The sequence below is a fragment of the Octopus bimaculoides genome, chromosome 2, assembly GCF_046866305.1.
Source record: "Octopus bimaculoides isolate indiv1 chromosome 2, ASM4686630v1, whole genome shotgun sequence".
Taxonomy (NCBI): domain Eukaryota; kingdom Metazoa; phylum Mollusca; class Cephalopoda; order Octopoda; family Octopodidae; genus Octopus; species Octopus bimaculoides.
The window spans coordinates 97,366,399-97,382,278 of NC_142929.1; the positions used below are offsets into that span (position 1 = coordinate 97,366,399).

A 15,880-nucleotide genomic window follows, 5' to 3' on the forward strand; every position below is an offset into this window, starting at 1 on the left:
ACTGATTTCAAATTTTGGCAAAAGCCAGCAATTTTGGGGGAAGGGGTTAAGTCAATAAGATCGATCCCTGTGCTCAACTAGTACTTGATTTATTGACCCCAAAAGGCAAAATCGACATCAGTAGAATTTGAACTCAGAATGTTAATGACAGATGAAATGCTGCTAAGCATTTTGCCCCGCATGCTAACGATTCTGTCAGCTTGCCATCTTAAATATTGAATATATTGAAAAAAATATCTGCTGAGATGGAATATAAATATATTTAAAAAATAAAGAATTTACAAGTGAGGTAAATAAATCTATAATTGTTGGGTAATACTTAACAGCTGTGCTTGAATGAATCAGTTGTAATGGGTAAAGCAAACAGTGAATTGGCATTTCTTGAGAAAATCATTCTATCTTCTAATGAGTAAACATCATCCTAAAGTCTAAACCATGCAGTATTAAACTAAATGTCAAAAGTGAGTTTTTAACACTTATGTCACCATATTTCAACTGAAATACACTGCTTTGGTTTCAATTAATTTTGAAAATAATAAAGAATTTAGTAACTCAGTCATTATCAAGCTAGGATTTGAAACATAAATTACCACAAAATTTTGATGGAAGGTTTTCAAATCACTTTAAAACAGGATGTTCGTATCATGAAACTAGGGATGGTTTTGGGTTGATTGTAACCAAGTAGGACCAAAAGGGATAAGAAAGTTATCAGGTATATTATGCAACTACATAGAAACTTCCAACACATAATTTCATTCTTCTTCTTTATACATTTATGGCCTTGTATCTATTCCAAATCTGAACTACTTCCACTAAAGCATTTATGGAAAATCTCTCATTTAATCTCTTCTAAATTTATCAGGCTTCATATATGATTAAAAGAACATTATAAGTGAAATTTAATTTCAATTCCTTGCAAATCATGTAAATCACAACTTCCCATTTCTCAGAACCTTACAGTTCCTCATGTTTTGATTCTGGTTGGTAATCTCTTTGATACATTTATACCACTTGGAAATGAATGAATGTCACTATTTCCTATTTTCCTTCTTCTATAAAGCTAAGAGATTGTGTCAACTTTTTAAATAAAGTGTGACTATAATTATAAATAATACTGAGAATAATATTTCAGCAACAGTCAACTCTGTTCAAGCAGACCTATTTTCAAACCTATTCCAACCATGACCTTCCCATTTTCTGTATCAGGAACTACTATCATCCAATATCATCTTTATTTAAGATGGTAGGTCTGATTTGAGGGGAAATTAGACTGTTATTTCAGGCAAGTCAAGTGACTACATAGAGACTCACTTGTTAGTTCAATTTCAGCAAACAGTTAAAAACTGTAAGAAGCCTCTATTTGATCACTTGACTGTTAGAAATAACAGCCAGATCCCCATTAGATCACATCATGCTGTCTCTAAAACAGGAAAAGACACATTAGATAATGTAGTCCTAGGTACACTGTAGCTGAATAAAAAGACAAGGTAGTCATGGCTAGGATACTTTTGATCGTTGGTTTATTTGATCGGGGATTGTCTTGGGCCAAGCATTAACAAAGCAACTGTGAAGATTGTGGTGCAAAGAAATTTCATTTCAAAACAAATTTAAAGCAAGTAAATATTGCCATAACTTCAACTACATCCAGAAAAGGATCAGCCAACTGACTGGCATAAAATTATTCACAAACATGTTCCAGCCTCTGGTCCTCAGATGTGCTTTCTTCTCTGCCTTTTCTATTACTACAATAATGGCTTCTACTGCTTAGATCTGGTTGAGCACATATCACCTCCATTCAGTCATTTCTGTCTCAGACATCTTCTCATCACCCTTTTTGTGTCCAGCCCTCTGGCCCTGAACTAATCCCAACACCCAGTTCTTCCTCCTCAGGTCAGCCTTCTGGGATTCCCTCCTTCTCCCTATTTTTCCTGCAGATGTTGACTTACATAGATTCATGAAGAATGTTAATGGCATTAATTTCACTGTTGTAGGAAGGCTTGCAAAGTTCCTCCAGATCTAGTAAGTCAAAACGTTTTTTTTTTTGTGTGTGTGTGAGAGAGAGAGAGAGGGGGAGAGGGAGAGAGAGAAAATAATAATGTATTTGCAAGATATTAATTCCAAGTTGTACAGTCTCATTATCAAAGACCGATATTTTGAATTCATTTGTACCACATCCTGGGCAAAAATAATGCCTGTTAGTGTTCTTCTTCCTTTAATTGCAATTAAGCTTGTGCTTGTTAGGATAAAAATAGTATTTTGTTCTTTTAAACCTCAATGGAGGTTTATAAGTCTTAAAAATTCATTCTGAAACTGCTGCTTACAAGCATAGTGTAGTGAATAAAGGCACTGAAATGTGGTGCAGTCACCTAGAGGTTATGAATTCAACTCCAAGTAAGGAACTAAGGTGAATCACAAAACACCTGAGGAGGGAGAAGCATACACAGTTGAAATGTAGTAAAAGTAGCAATCAAGATGAGAGGACACTGCCCTGACTACATGGAGTTTGTTTTGGACGATGGGGTAGTTATAAAAAAAATACCACACTGAGTGTGCAGTCATGTCTTAAAATAGGAAGCTGCATGGCATATTAGGGAGAGTAAGATTTGTGGATCACATGCCAGTGTGCAACCAACAATGTGCCATAGGGCAGACTGAGATTACACAAGCCACAAAGAAGCAAATACACACCACTTGAGATGTTAGAACTAGTAGCTAAATCTCCCTCAAATTACATTTTAATCATAATGCAATCCTATATGCATAAAGATTGGGTGGTTTACAGCTGATCTGGTACTAAATACTAACAGAGGTACACAACTAAACCATAACACTCTATTTTATAGAGAAACCAGTAATTAAATGACACTTTCTAAACTTTCTTGGTAGTTTTGCAACTTAGCTGATATGAGATGCCTTTTATTTCACATTGAGTCTATGCACATGATAGGTATATGTCAATGGTTTGCCTTTTGTTTTCATACTTCACTAAGTAATTGTTTATTTTATTCCCTATTCTATCATTAATGTATACAAGTGTACAGTAAACTATGGATGTGAATTAAACATACTGTTTCTATCAGGGGAATAGTTTTAGCATTCCACTGGGAAGCCACTGTTGGACCATGACATATAGTTATGATAGATATCTGAAGATTTGAATTTATTCTGATATGGAATTATCAACTCTATTCTCTATTACTCATTGCTTTGAGGCAGTTGGCTAAATAAATTATTATTGTGGACATATTTAATTAATGTAATTACAACAAATTGATAACAGAAATTTGCAACTCTAATAATTAATACAAACAATGGAGTTACAATATTGAAAAAGCAGATGGTTGCATGCATGCCTACAACAAGCATTTTAAGTCCATTTTCCCAACTAAAATACAAGTCCTGTAGGCCCTATGACAGTCTATTCCATTTTGACTCATCCACCACACCATTTTTATTCTTTCTAGCCCTTTCTTGTCACCAATTCTGTTATAAGCAGTATAAATTTTTCCTTCAGTTTCAATAACACTGTCCCCCTCAGCATGCCACTCAGTTCCTGAAACTTCCACGTATTTGCTACTTCTATCTGTGCTGCAGGGATAATGTCAGTGAACCATGCTATGCAGTTAACAGGGGCCTTTGGATTTGAACTTACTCCTGTTTTGGATTACTTTCCCTATTTATTCGGATAAATAAATAACTTGTGGATTTAATGCAAATAGTATTTTCCATACAGATATCACGAAATGAGAAAGAGTAGAATTAAAAAAAAAAGAATCATGTTAGCAAAATTTTTTAAATGATGGAAGGTACAAGTGCTATTTATATACACATGTACACAATTGCATGCATACATAGCAACTATCACTGAGTGTGATCTCTTTTCTCCATTCAACAAGTCATTTCACACCTTCAATTTTCAGGGCATTTCAAGTTCAACAGTTCCACCATCTTCTGCTCCTGTCAGATACACTTTACAATTAACAGTACAGTCAAAACAGTTATGACGTAAAGCCCAAATTTATTCGGTCAAAATTACTTGTATTATGTGGCATCACTGCAATCATGAAACTCAGAGATGTCCTACATTCTATAACAATGTAGGATTATTCAACTGAAAATTTTCACTGCACTGTTAAAAAAATAAACTCACAGAAAGACTTATCTAAGACATGGCTAAATTTTTAAATCTAAACAAGAAACAAGAACTAGCTAAAGATTTCCCTCTAAAGCTCAGTTTGCATCTTCCTTCAAGTAAATTCTTCCCAAAGATGACTCAGAAACTGAACGCTTAAAATTGGTTTTTATTAACAGAATTGCTCAGACAAAAATGTTCTCTATTATCAGTAACTGGAGAAATTGATGGTGAATTGCTAGGAACTAATGCTGTCAATATTCAATTTCCAACACTGCTAAATCACGCTAATCTTCATAACAACTTTGAGTAGTATAACACCACCATGTAGGACATGCAGAAACTCAAAAGGTGTCCACAAACAAATGATTTATTTTTTTATGGATGAATTAACGTTACATTTGTAGTTTTCAAATAATTTTGTTCTATACTTTATTATAAATAGATACGCATGCTCAGTAAACGATGGGTCTAAATAAAACGTGTTTGCCGTTTCTATCCGCAATTCAGCTTTAGTGTGCTGCAGGAATAACATCAGTGAACCACACTTCGCAGTTAACAGAGGCCTTCGGATTTGAACTTACTCCTGTTTTGGATTACTTTCCCTATTTATTCGGATAAATAAATAACCTGTGGACTTAATTAATGTAAATAGTACTTTCCATACAGATATTACCGAATGAGAAAGAGCAGAGTTTAAAAAAAAGAATCATGTTAGCAAAATTTTTGAAATGAAGGAAGGTACGAAGGTAACAAGTGCTATTTATATATACACATGCACACAATTGCATACATACATACATAGGAATAAACACATGTAATAGATACACATATGTACATAAACGTATATCCACAAACATTTACATACAACTCTGTTAAAAGAAATACTAATTAAATTCAATTACAGAAAGACTAATTAACGAGAAATATTAACCGAATTAACACACTATCACAATAGACGTACAGTGAATGCTATTTCTTTTTTAATCTGATACACATTTACATCGTCACATACTCATACGGAAGGACGTTAACCTGAGGCGTAAAAACAACATCAACAATAATAAAGAGTTGAAGAATTATGTAATATTCTGATAGAAGTGAGGGTATAGATTCAGTAAAACAGGGTCAGAAATGGTCACTGTACCCTAACAGTTAAAACTACAAGGTTCATAGAACAAAAGCAGGGTAATTTGGCCCAATTCTATTTTGGAATGAGGTAGTGGGAGGGGGAGGAACAAGCTGGGATTGATAATTAAATTATAACTTTCAATTAGTCGACTGTCAGCCAGGATATTTGCACTCAGACTAAATATTCATGACATTGCAATGCACTGATTGTTTACTTTAAAGGAAAAACGTTAATCCAAAAACTAAATTTTACTAATCAGGCAAGTCAACGGTTCAAAACACTGGCCTATAATCTTTTACATTTAGACTAAATTTAGAAATGTTTTCCTCTTGTTTAGCTCCAGAACAGATCTGAATTGGGCAGACGATTAATCAAAAGGGCTCCTCATTTTCAGACATTGCATCGTAACCCAACATTTATTATTTTTAAGACGGCAGGGCAAGTTGGCTGTTATTTCTAGCATATCGAGCAACCACATTGCGGCGTCTTTGATGACTCATGAGCATGTGTATTGTTCCGGTGTCTTGTTTATTTAAGAATTCGGACATAAACACCTTCGATTGGTACTAAATCAATCGGTAACAGACTGCAGCAATACAAAACAGTAAACACAAACAAGGAAAAATATTACTGAAGCATTGATACAAATATATTTTAATATGAAAACATGAATTAATAAATTAGATATCCTCCTAAAAAGGTAATAAACCTGACTATTAGCCTTTCTGGGCAAATGTTCCCCTCATGCTAGTCAAATTAGGAGGCCACTTCTCAGAAAGTCGGAGATAATTGTCGAGAAATAAAACAAACGAACACATACAAAAAGGGTAAGTTCCACCTTCAAAAAGAAGGACACGATAGATAATATAGTCTAGTCTTAGATACACAGTGATCGGTAAAAAGACTGGTTAATCATGGTCCGAATGCCTCTGATCATAGATCTGCTCAGTCAAGACTGACTCAGGGCTAAACGCTGGGCAAAATGCTTAGCGGTATTTCGTCCGCTTTACGATCTGAGTTCAAATTCCGCCGAGGTCGACTTTGCCTTTCGAAGTACCTGTTGAGCACAAGTCGATATAATCGACTTACCCCCGCCCCGGAAATTGCTGGCCTTGAGCTAAAAATTGAAACCAATATTTTACACAATATAGAAAGCGGCGAGCTGGCGAATCGCCAATGCACCCGGACAAAATGCATAGCGGCATTTCTTCCGACTTTACATTCTGAGTTCAACTGACCCCGATGTAGACTTGGTTTTTCATCCTTCCCGGGTCAATAAAATAAGTACCAGTTGAGTACTTGGATCGATGTAATCGACGAGTCCCATCCCCGAAATTGCTGACCTTGTACCAAAATTCGAAACCAATACATACATACATACATACATACATAGGTGTGTATGTGTGTTACGTCGATGTTGTGTTAAAATTGTTTCCATAACAGCATAATGTTTTCTAAAAGAATACAAGAATAAAAGTCATAGAAACTATATAAATCTTATATATATATATGAAAAAAAAAAAAAACCGAACTTCCGAGCAGTTCTATAAATTTAGAGATGCGTTTATGAGCTGGACTAGGAATTCTATGTGTTGGGTGTCAGACATTCCACATTCTAGTATAATACATACATGCAATCAGTGCCTGTGGTATAAGTTCGATATCTGGTTGATTCAGTTCCATACACTTAGCATTCGTGTGTAGTAGCTCGGAGACGAAGAACAGAAAAGGCCGAACGATCCATTTAAGGTTATAGGACGTTTCTATTCCATTCATTTGTAAACATGCTCCTCTCTCTCTCTCTTTGTGTGTCTACCAGCTAGTTGGTCAAGAGTTCAAATCCATGGAAGGTATTTTTTTAATTCATTCTCACTATAATGTCCTTTGTTCTGTCTAAATGTTGGAGCCAGTTCTTTCAGGAATATTATTTTCAATGAACCGACTTTCTGTCCAGAAAACATCTATCGTCTAAACCCACAATGCATAAGCACAACAGGACTCATAGGTTTTAATTATATATCCTTCGTTTACTACCACACATATATATGACTAGTCAGACACAGACAAATACATTTATAGACGGACAGAAATATAAATGAAGCAAAAAGTCAGTCACATATATAGGAAGATACTAATTAAGTTTTGGAGTGCGATTCGAAAGTGTGTGGGTTTTTGTTTTTTTTTAGTTTATTTTTGAATTTGGGGGAACGATCTTTTAGTTTCTGTTTTGGCAGGTCTCAACACGCCAGTCTTCCACACCCCATCGTGCATTAAGAATAACATCATAAAAAGTGATATTTCAATTTAAGACAATTTCAGGATAATATCGAAATTAAAATAGTGAACCATTTTAATTTTATATATTCAGTTTAAACAGTTTGTAAAAGCTTTTGCAATGAGAAAAATAGAATTGTATTGTAACGTAAAGGGGTAAAATACCTCAGAGAGAGAGGGTGGGTGGGTGGCAGCTATTCTACTACCACTGAAAAGTATTTCTAGACACGAGTCAACGAAGGACTATATACATAAATCGAAATAGCAGCTAAATTGCCCTTCATTCTCTTAAAAACGAAAGATTATTTTAAAAAATCTGCTCGATCTAAACTGACTTCCAATTAGCTGAGATAAACAAAAAACTATATTTCTACATAAACGGTTATGATTCGCAGCTGAAGCCATTCCTTTCATTTAGTATTGCATATGCTTTTAGTAAAGGCATAAGCAACACACTCATTTCTACACCCCCTAGAAATATGTCACTTTGTGTCGAAGTAAAAAAAGAAACATATCAACACACGATTTCGGTTCTAAGCCAGAATTGGAACCGTTTTTATCATATAAGGGTTCCACCTGGCAAGTCTCCGAACACCAACATGAGCTTTATGGTCTTGGCAGATGCTATTCATGTATATATTATACTTTATGATCCTTACAATATAGGAAAAGGCATAATCATCACAACTTTCATCTCCCTTTCACTATGCCCAATCAAAAAAAAAAAAAAAAAAAAAACATCTGCTGAAACAACCATAAAACATTCAGCTTCGCCTTCCTATATTTTAGGTTCGAGGCAGAGGGCGATCCTTGAATATAGTTCAAATCTCACAATGTTTGCCTTCAGCTTTCATCTCTCAAAGACCGACGGAGATGATTTTCATAAACTCTTCTTTCCTCACAAAAACAAAACGGGCCGTACTCCAAGACAATAGAAATCAACATTGTTCTATACAAAGACCACACACAAAACAAAATATAAATAGACGTGCAAGCAACAGATAACAAATGAGCTAATTCAGAACAATCTACAAGTCACTTCGTAAAGTCTTATCTGGTCGGTCTAATACAACATAGAAGGAACCAATTCGACCTCACTCACCTGTATTTTCCTGGGGAGTAGAGAAAGGTAATTTAACCCACACGGAACCACAATAATTCAAGAAGACTATTTTTGTTATTATTATTCTGACTTATATTTTGGTTCTTTTTGAAATTGAGGCATGAAAAATGGAATATGCTATAAATTTTTGAAAAAATAAAGCTTTGATCTTGTTGTCGAACGTACACAATATATTATATGCCTTGTTCGACTTGGCGTTCTGTGAATGATTATCGTGGTTCTTCTGTTTTTTTGGTTTTGTTGATTGGTTATTTTTTAAAAAACCACAACAAAAGGTTGGTTGGTTGGTTGGCTGGTTGGTTAGATTAGTTGACGTTAGAACAATTACGAAGTACAAACTATGTTACGTTCAAACATTTATATAGAGTACACATTTAGGGGTCTATATGTTGAAGTTGAGTTGATTCTACAAAACCACTGCCCTCTTATCTAAACATATATGTAAGTATATATATTATATATGTGGTATACATATGCGATGTAATTACGATGGGCATAAGAGCACACAAACTAACGCTCAAATGTTGTTTACGGAAGTGACGTCACAACCACTAGTGATACATTGATTGGTTGATTATAACTTGTTGTTATTGTCCTCCCTATCCTTCTACAACGCACATAAGCAGACCTCAAAATACGGCTAGAAAGAGAGAGGGAGAGAGAAGAAGAACGGACAAATAAGATAAAACACATGATATGATGGAGCGGGGAGGAATAGAAAGTGAGAGGTGATATGGAAAGTAAGAATAAGGTATGAGAAAGCTAGAGATACCGAAAAAAAAAACAAACAAAAGAGAAAGAGTTATATCTAAATTCTACCGTTAGGTATTGCTGTTTTGTCTTTTTTATGGTTTTGTTGTCAACGTAATCGAAGCAATGTCTTTCAAGTAAATTTTGCTGTAAAATCATATCAATCGAAGAATAGTAAGAGATAAAACGTTATATTTCATTGAGAAGAACCATAAAAAGGGGGATGAAGACAAGAGCGCTGAAAAAAAATGCCTTGCAACGATAGGGTAGATTCCCCCACCCTCACCCCTCTTGGTTGTGAGTTCAAATCCCATAGGGGTCAACTTTACTTTGTTTCGTTCAAGTCGCACATCTTTAAATAACGTGTTTATGCCTGAGGAAATTAATCTGAATTGAAGGGAAAATTCAAAAAACGAAATTGATGTTCAGCCTGAAGTCAGTCTTGCACAAGCTGTGCTAGGGTAAAAGGCATTTTAGCCGTTACCCTCCGGTCTTTTATCCAATGTTTGTAGAACTACATTATTTTCAGACGGTTGGGTGTGATTTGCGTGAAGTCTTGGTAACATTTCGAGAGGAGAAGTAATAGCTTGAAGGGTGATGCTCAGTTGGATGTTTGGCTGAGTCGAGACTCGATTTATTAACAGCCATCAGCTGGTCACATTTCTGCAACTATCTTTGACCATCTGCTATTTATGATCCAAGGCAATTTTTGTACGACTTACAATCGATTGAATCGTCGCTTTATTAGTAATTCTGGATTATGTAAGTCAATTTCGTTGATATATGAATAAATTAATGTAAGGCACCTAGCTTAGATATAACTCTTTACTTTGTTTCGTTCAAGTCGCACATCGTTATTATTTTGAAAAAAAATTTTTTTTTCACTGACATTGACATTTATTATATAAGAGTGTTTACCGTTTTACAAAATTAATAAGAAATATATAAAATCTGAAAGGGGTGGTAAGGCTCATAAATTTCTTGTTTGAAAATAATGTGGTGGGGTTTAATGAAAATTTAAATATTTTGCATATAGGAGGTGAGCAATAAGAGTTTGTGACTTTCATATCTTTTCAAAAGGAATTAGAACGGAAAGGAAAGTGAAGTGACTTTACAGGGAATGGATCCGGCAGCAATTTAAGGGGGAAAATATCTATTTATTATTAAAAAAAAAAAACTTTTCATGCTCTGGTGATTGCCGGCATTGTCTTTCATCTGATCGAAAGAGCCGAATAGTCAAACACATACCTACGTGCGTGCAAATACATATATATATATATATATATATATATATATATATATATATATATATATATATATATATATATATATATATATATATATATATACATGCTTATGCACGCACGCACTCACACACACACTCACTCACACACACACACACACACACACACACACACACACACACACACACACACACACACAAAGGAAGTAAATAGACACCTTTAATTTTCAAAATTTCTGATCTAAGCGTCTTAATATGTTTTCAGCGGTATAGAATTTACAATGTAATTATTCTTTTTCATTCCAGGTGCCATTATATTAAACCTTTGCGGAGAGTAACCATGCCACGCACAAAAAATTCAGCAGAACTGTCAGATTTTCAAAAAGGTCGTACTGTTGGGCAATCTGAGGCTGGTCTTAGCCAGCGAAAAATTGCCGAAAATCTTCAAATTGCTCTTGCTACTATTAATAGAATTATAGTGCAATTCAAAAGCCAAGGAAAATAATCAACAGATTCTCGTCCCGGACGACCTGGACCCTCGGAAAGGAAGTTTCGCTGTTTGAAGAGAATTGTGGAAAACGAACCCCGTTCGAAGGCTTCTGACATTGCAAAACAATTAGAAGTTAGTCCAAGAACGTGTGTTACATATCTGCATAAGCTTGGGTATTATGGACGAGCAGCTAGAAGAAAACCTCTCTTTCAACCAATTAGTATCAAATAAAAGATTTTGAAAATTAAAGTTGTCTATTTACTTCTTGCATGCCTGTGTATATCCTGTTTTTGTACTTTTTTACGATTCGTATATTTGATTGATAATGCTGGCAATCTCCAGCATATGAAATAAATAAGTGAATAAATAAGTGAAGAAATAAATTTGCCCTAAACTGCCGAGAACGTCGATAAAACAAGTTAATAAATGATAGTTACGAGACCTATAACGAAATATTACTCCTAAAAGTAGGTAGTAGTTTTATGGTAGATCATCGAATTCGATGATAACTATTTCCTTCAGTTGTAGATTCTTTCATAATTACATCTGTGAAAAGTTTATTGCTTTCACAGTGTTTACTGTTTTACAAAATTAAATTAGAAAACTGGATAAAACAGAGAACACAGTTGAAACAATTAAAAAGAAAAAAAAAACCCAAACAATTCACTACATTGAGTTGAACAGTTGGGGGTGCTAGGAAACCTCTCTTATGGTTATTGAGGCACACCAGCGCGCTTGCAGCGTTGCCGCGAGTATGGATAGGCTGATGCGCTGGAACAGTCAAGCGGTCTCACGAGCCTTACCAGTTACCTCTGCAAGGCAAGTTGCCAGTGAAGACAGGAATCTCGCAATTAGTGGTCCGACCCCACCAAACGTCTCAAATGCCACAGGATGGAAAATACAGTTGGCCGACAGATCGTGGTATTGCAGGATTTTGTTCCGCTCCGCCGCAGAAATTGTGGAACTCGCCCTGACCGCAGCATCCAGGATGTGAGAAGAAGCAAAGGAGTCGCTAACTGTGACATGCCAGACAAGGCATCTGCCTTGCGACCAGGGACACAGGGTGAGACCGTAATGACTCTTCCCATCACATCTGGACAACCCAGACGGTTCCAAGATGGAGGAGATGTTTGCGCGGGCCAAGCTCCTCTTGAGTTTCAGTTTCAACTCCGTATGACGCGCGAAGCGACTAGCATTCGGGCGGCAAGAAAGGCCATAGAGGCCTGTGGAGTCGAGAAGCCTGCCACAACGACAGGTCAAAACCGTGCATACGTCAGCTCCTACTCTGAGAGCAATGGAGACACAAAGTTCGTCCAAGCTGAGTAGGCCACCAACATTAGCCACAGGGATTGCATCAATTCAGTTGCCTGAGTATTTTGACACTAACAGACAGTAAGTGGCATCTTGAAAACTGGTCCGACTGGATGAAGAGGGAGTCGAAGATGGCCTTCGAAATTATGTTGTCCCAAGCTCTCTGACTCCGACAGTCCTCCACCTTCTCAGGAGCAAACAAGCCCAATTCCATCCAGTGTTGGAGACTTTCACCCAACTCCCTGTTGGAAATGGTCCATGTTGGAGAGGAGAGAATGCTGCTCACCAGGGTGGAGCAGGCGTGGATGGAGGAAAAGAAGCAGGGGAGAGAGAGGGACGAACACTTACGAAGATCAAGGCCTCCAAATCGCTTGGGCAATGCAGCCTGATTGCGGGACGTTGGAGAAAGTCTGACATTGACTAAGCATTCGAGTCACTCAAAGATTAAGTTGTCGAAGCATTGGAGACACGATGGGAATCAGTATGATGAGCTGACTTTGAGCAAATATAGAGAGGTAATTCCTAAGTATGAAAATATAGAGCAGTAATTCCTGAGTATGAAAAAACCTTGATAGGGTTCGATAGCTTCAATATTTTTCAGCAATTGCACAAGAACAGCCACCATCGACTGGAAGATGGACTCAAGGCAAGGTCAGTAATTGAGGCTTCTAGGAAGCACCAAGCCGATGGGGGAATTACTGCAATAGAAGGGAAGGACTCTGCAAAAAGGTCAATAGTTGGTTGATGTTGAGAAGCCGGTTGGTTGAGGATCCAGAGCTCACATTTGGAGCTGTTTACTTGGAGACCCCAGCAATTATTGATATTTAGTTACAGTCACAGACAAAACATGTGACTGCTTAGAAAAAACTCGATATTAATCCGAGAGCTTTCCTTTTCTATATCGTCAATCTCCATCTATGAGGGAGGACATCAACGTGAAAGGTTGGTAGCGATCTTCTGCTTTTGAAGACTTTGATGCTACTCCACTTCAAAATAGATTACTCCTTTCTAAAGTGGTGCTTACTTGATCTTTGAATTGCTTCTTTAGTTCTCTAGTCAAGCGATGACCACAGTGTAGTTAGCCACAGAGGATCCTGTTCTGCAGAAGTGGTTTGAGTCAGACATGAGCATTACATGTCAGAGTTATCTCAGCTGTTGCCCGTAGTGTATGGATTCAATGCTGCTGATGTTAGTTCGACACAGGGTTTTGTGCGTAATCCTATCTCGTCAGGTGACTGAAAGGATCTTCTGAAGACACTGGATGATAAAGACCCCGAGGTCCTTAATGTGTTCACTGTATGTAGTTCATGTTTGCAGGGGAGTGGAAAGCAGTTTTTCTGGAATATAAACTACATCACCAGTCTTCAGTTATCAATCATCAGCTCAATAATCTACTTATATCATAGCTTAGTGGCAGTCGATTACCTTTAAGTATCCATCAAGTCTAAAGTTGATCGTGACTCCTGCCACTTTTCGTATTTTTCAGTGTAGTAGTGTGTTCATACAAATAATGAAAATATTAAAATGTACAGAATCCAGCATGTAAATTCATCTAACTCATCTTCTTACACTGAAGGGCTCAACATCACATGAATAGCTAGGCCACCAAGCTTTAACCTTTAGGCGATTGCGTGAAACTAATTCTGCAGGGGATATTTGACATGACCACTTAATAATTTCTGCCAAGGTACTGTTAATGAAAAAATAAAATCGCCATTGCAAAGGAGACCGTTTTCCAGCTTCCATAGAGGGTGCCAACGTGCTACCATCTGATAGCACATGCTTTGATATGCCTTGGCAGATATGTATTCTCTTTCAATTAAATGCTAGTGTTACCGTTTTTCAGTTAAATGCTAGCCTTAAAATCTTTTAGCATACTGGTATTTTTTGATAGGCACAATGGAGTTTATTAGGTTTGTACTATTAATATTTTGAAGACATCAGTCCCAACAAAACCATAACTTTTATCATCGTTCGCGTAGCTAGGTGGGGATGACAGGGGCGGCACTTTTGAGTCTGCTGTAGGCAATATGTTTTTTTGTGGGGTCCGGGGGCGGAAAACGGAAGGGCCACCCCAGGCGGCACACACTCTAGCTACGTTAGTGCGACCACTGCTGCTATAATTTTATATCAAATGCTTTAAAAAGGCTCAAAGCTTTAATGCACTAAACAGGTGAAGTTGCAAATGGTTTTTGCAAAGTAAAAGTTAATCAAAGAGTATCTTGATTTTGGGATTTAAGGTAACCTCGTTAACCATACAATTTACCTACTTAAACTGACATTCAGTTAAACTTGAAGCAAGACGGGAATTCTCTTTGCCCTACCATCTATTCAACACATTCTACACTTCTATTTTTAAAACTATGAATTAATGAAAAATAGTTGCTTTGCTATTCAATTCGCATTTCTTTTTTAAATACATCTTTAGAAAATTTCTTCATTTTCAGTTGGTGATAAATAAAGCAACAGTTGGTTCTACTTCATGAGTATACCATGCATCGCGCGGCATGTTTTCCAACTGCGAATAAAACATTGCTTGACCCGCATTGTCGACATATCGTATTTGATTGCTCCCAAGAACAAATGTCTCAAAAAAATCACCCTGAATCCTATATACAAAATTGAGCTTTCCATTAGTTTTAATGCATTAAAACATTTTTCTTGAATATGCGCTGCGCAAATTAGGGTGTGTCTTTTATATCATCAAATACGGTAGTTTCTTTCTTTTACCAACATCCATCGCCTTTTAGTAGTCTTTATATGAAAACTATCATCATTTAGATTCACAAAACTGAGCGATTTACAACTTCAAGTACAAGTTCTCTTACCTAATCTGTTATATGAAATCTAATCATTAGAGCTCAAACATGTACCTTGTAGGGTAAGCTTGTTATAATAGGTCAATGTATTTCGCGTCGAAGATCAGCGTCAACAACCAGACAGCATGTCTTTAATTCTTACCACTTAACCAAAAATCCAATGACCTCCATCCCACTGCTCTCAGTGATATATCCGGTGTATATATTTGGAGATTCATTAATCTCCGCGGTTATTGGAAATTTTTCATCATTCAATTCACCGAATTGCTGTGAATGACTCTCCATGTGTTGCTCGCATATATCTCCTGGGTAAACGTATCAAACACCGTATTCCGATTTATCTCTAATTCGATGATAGTCCGAGAGTAATTTCTTACTCACATACAGGAGTTAAATGCAAAGAACAAACAGACTTGTTCACCGCATGTAAAGGTTAGACAATGCCACTACTTTCCATCAATGGAAGGATTTTTACAGCAATAACAGATAACCCTTTAACATGCATCGAGTCACCCCCCCCCCCCACCGAATATATTTTCTGTGGTATAAGCTGATAGGTATATTACTTTGAAGTGGCGTACTTCAGTTACAAGATCTGCAACACTA

At 36.6% G+C, this 15,880-nt stretch overlaps 1 protein-coding gene and 1 long non-coding RNA gene across 3 annotated transcripts in view; one reads left to right on the forward strand and one right to left on the reverse strand.

The window, feature by feature from the left end:
* The window catches only part of LOC106873213 (T-complex protein 11-like protein 1), a 51,320-nt gene extending 42,121 nt beyond the window's left edge, over positions 1–9,199 (reverse strand). The window contains exon 1 of one of the 2 annotated variants that reach the window (XM_014920458.3): positions 8,641–9,199. The gene's annotated coding sequence lies outside the window, so the exon portion shown is untranslated. Of the gene's footprint in view, positions 1–6,895; positions 7,455–8,640 lie in introns of those variants that run through there. The other variant, XM_089347223.1, reaches the window with a different exon arrangement.
* On the forward strand, positions 3,498–11,393 carry LOC149137165 (uncharacterized). Its single transcript, XR_016240684.1, has 2 exons — positions 3,498–4,881; positions 10,961–11,393. It is a non-coding gene; the product is annotated as an uncharacterized LOC149137165 (long non-coding RNA).
* Positions 11,394–15,880: the final 4,487 nt, after the last annotated feature.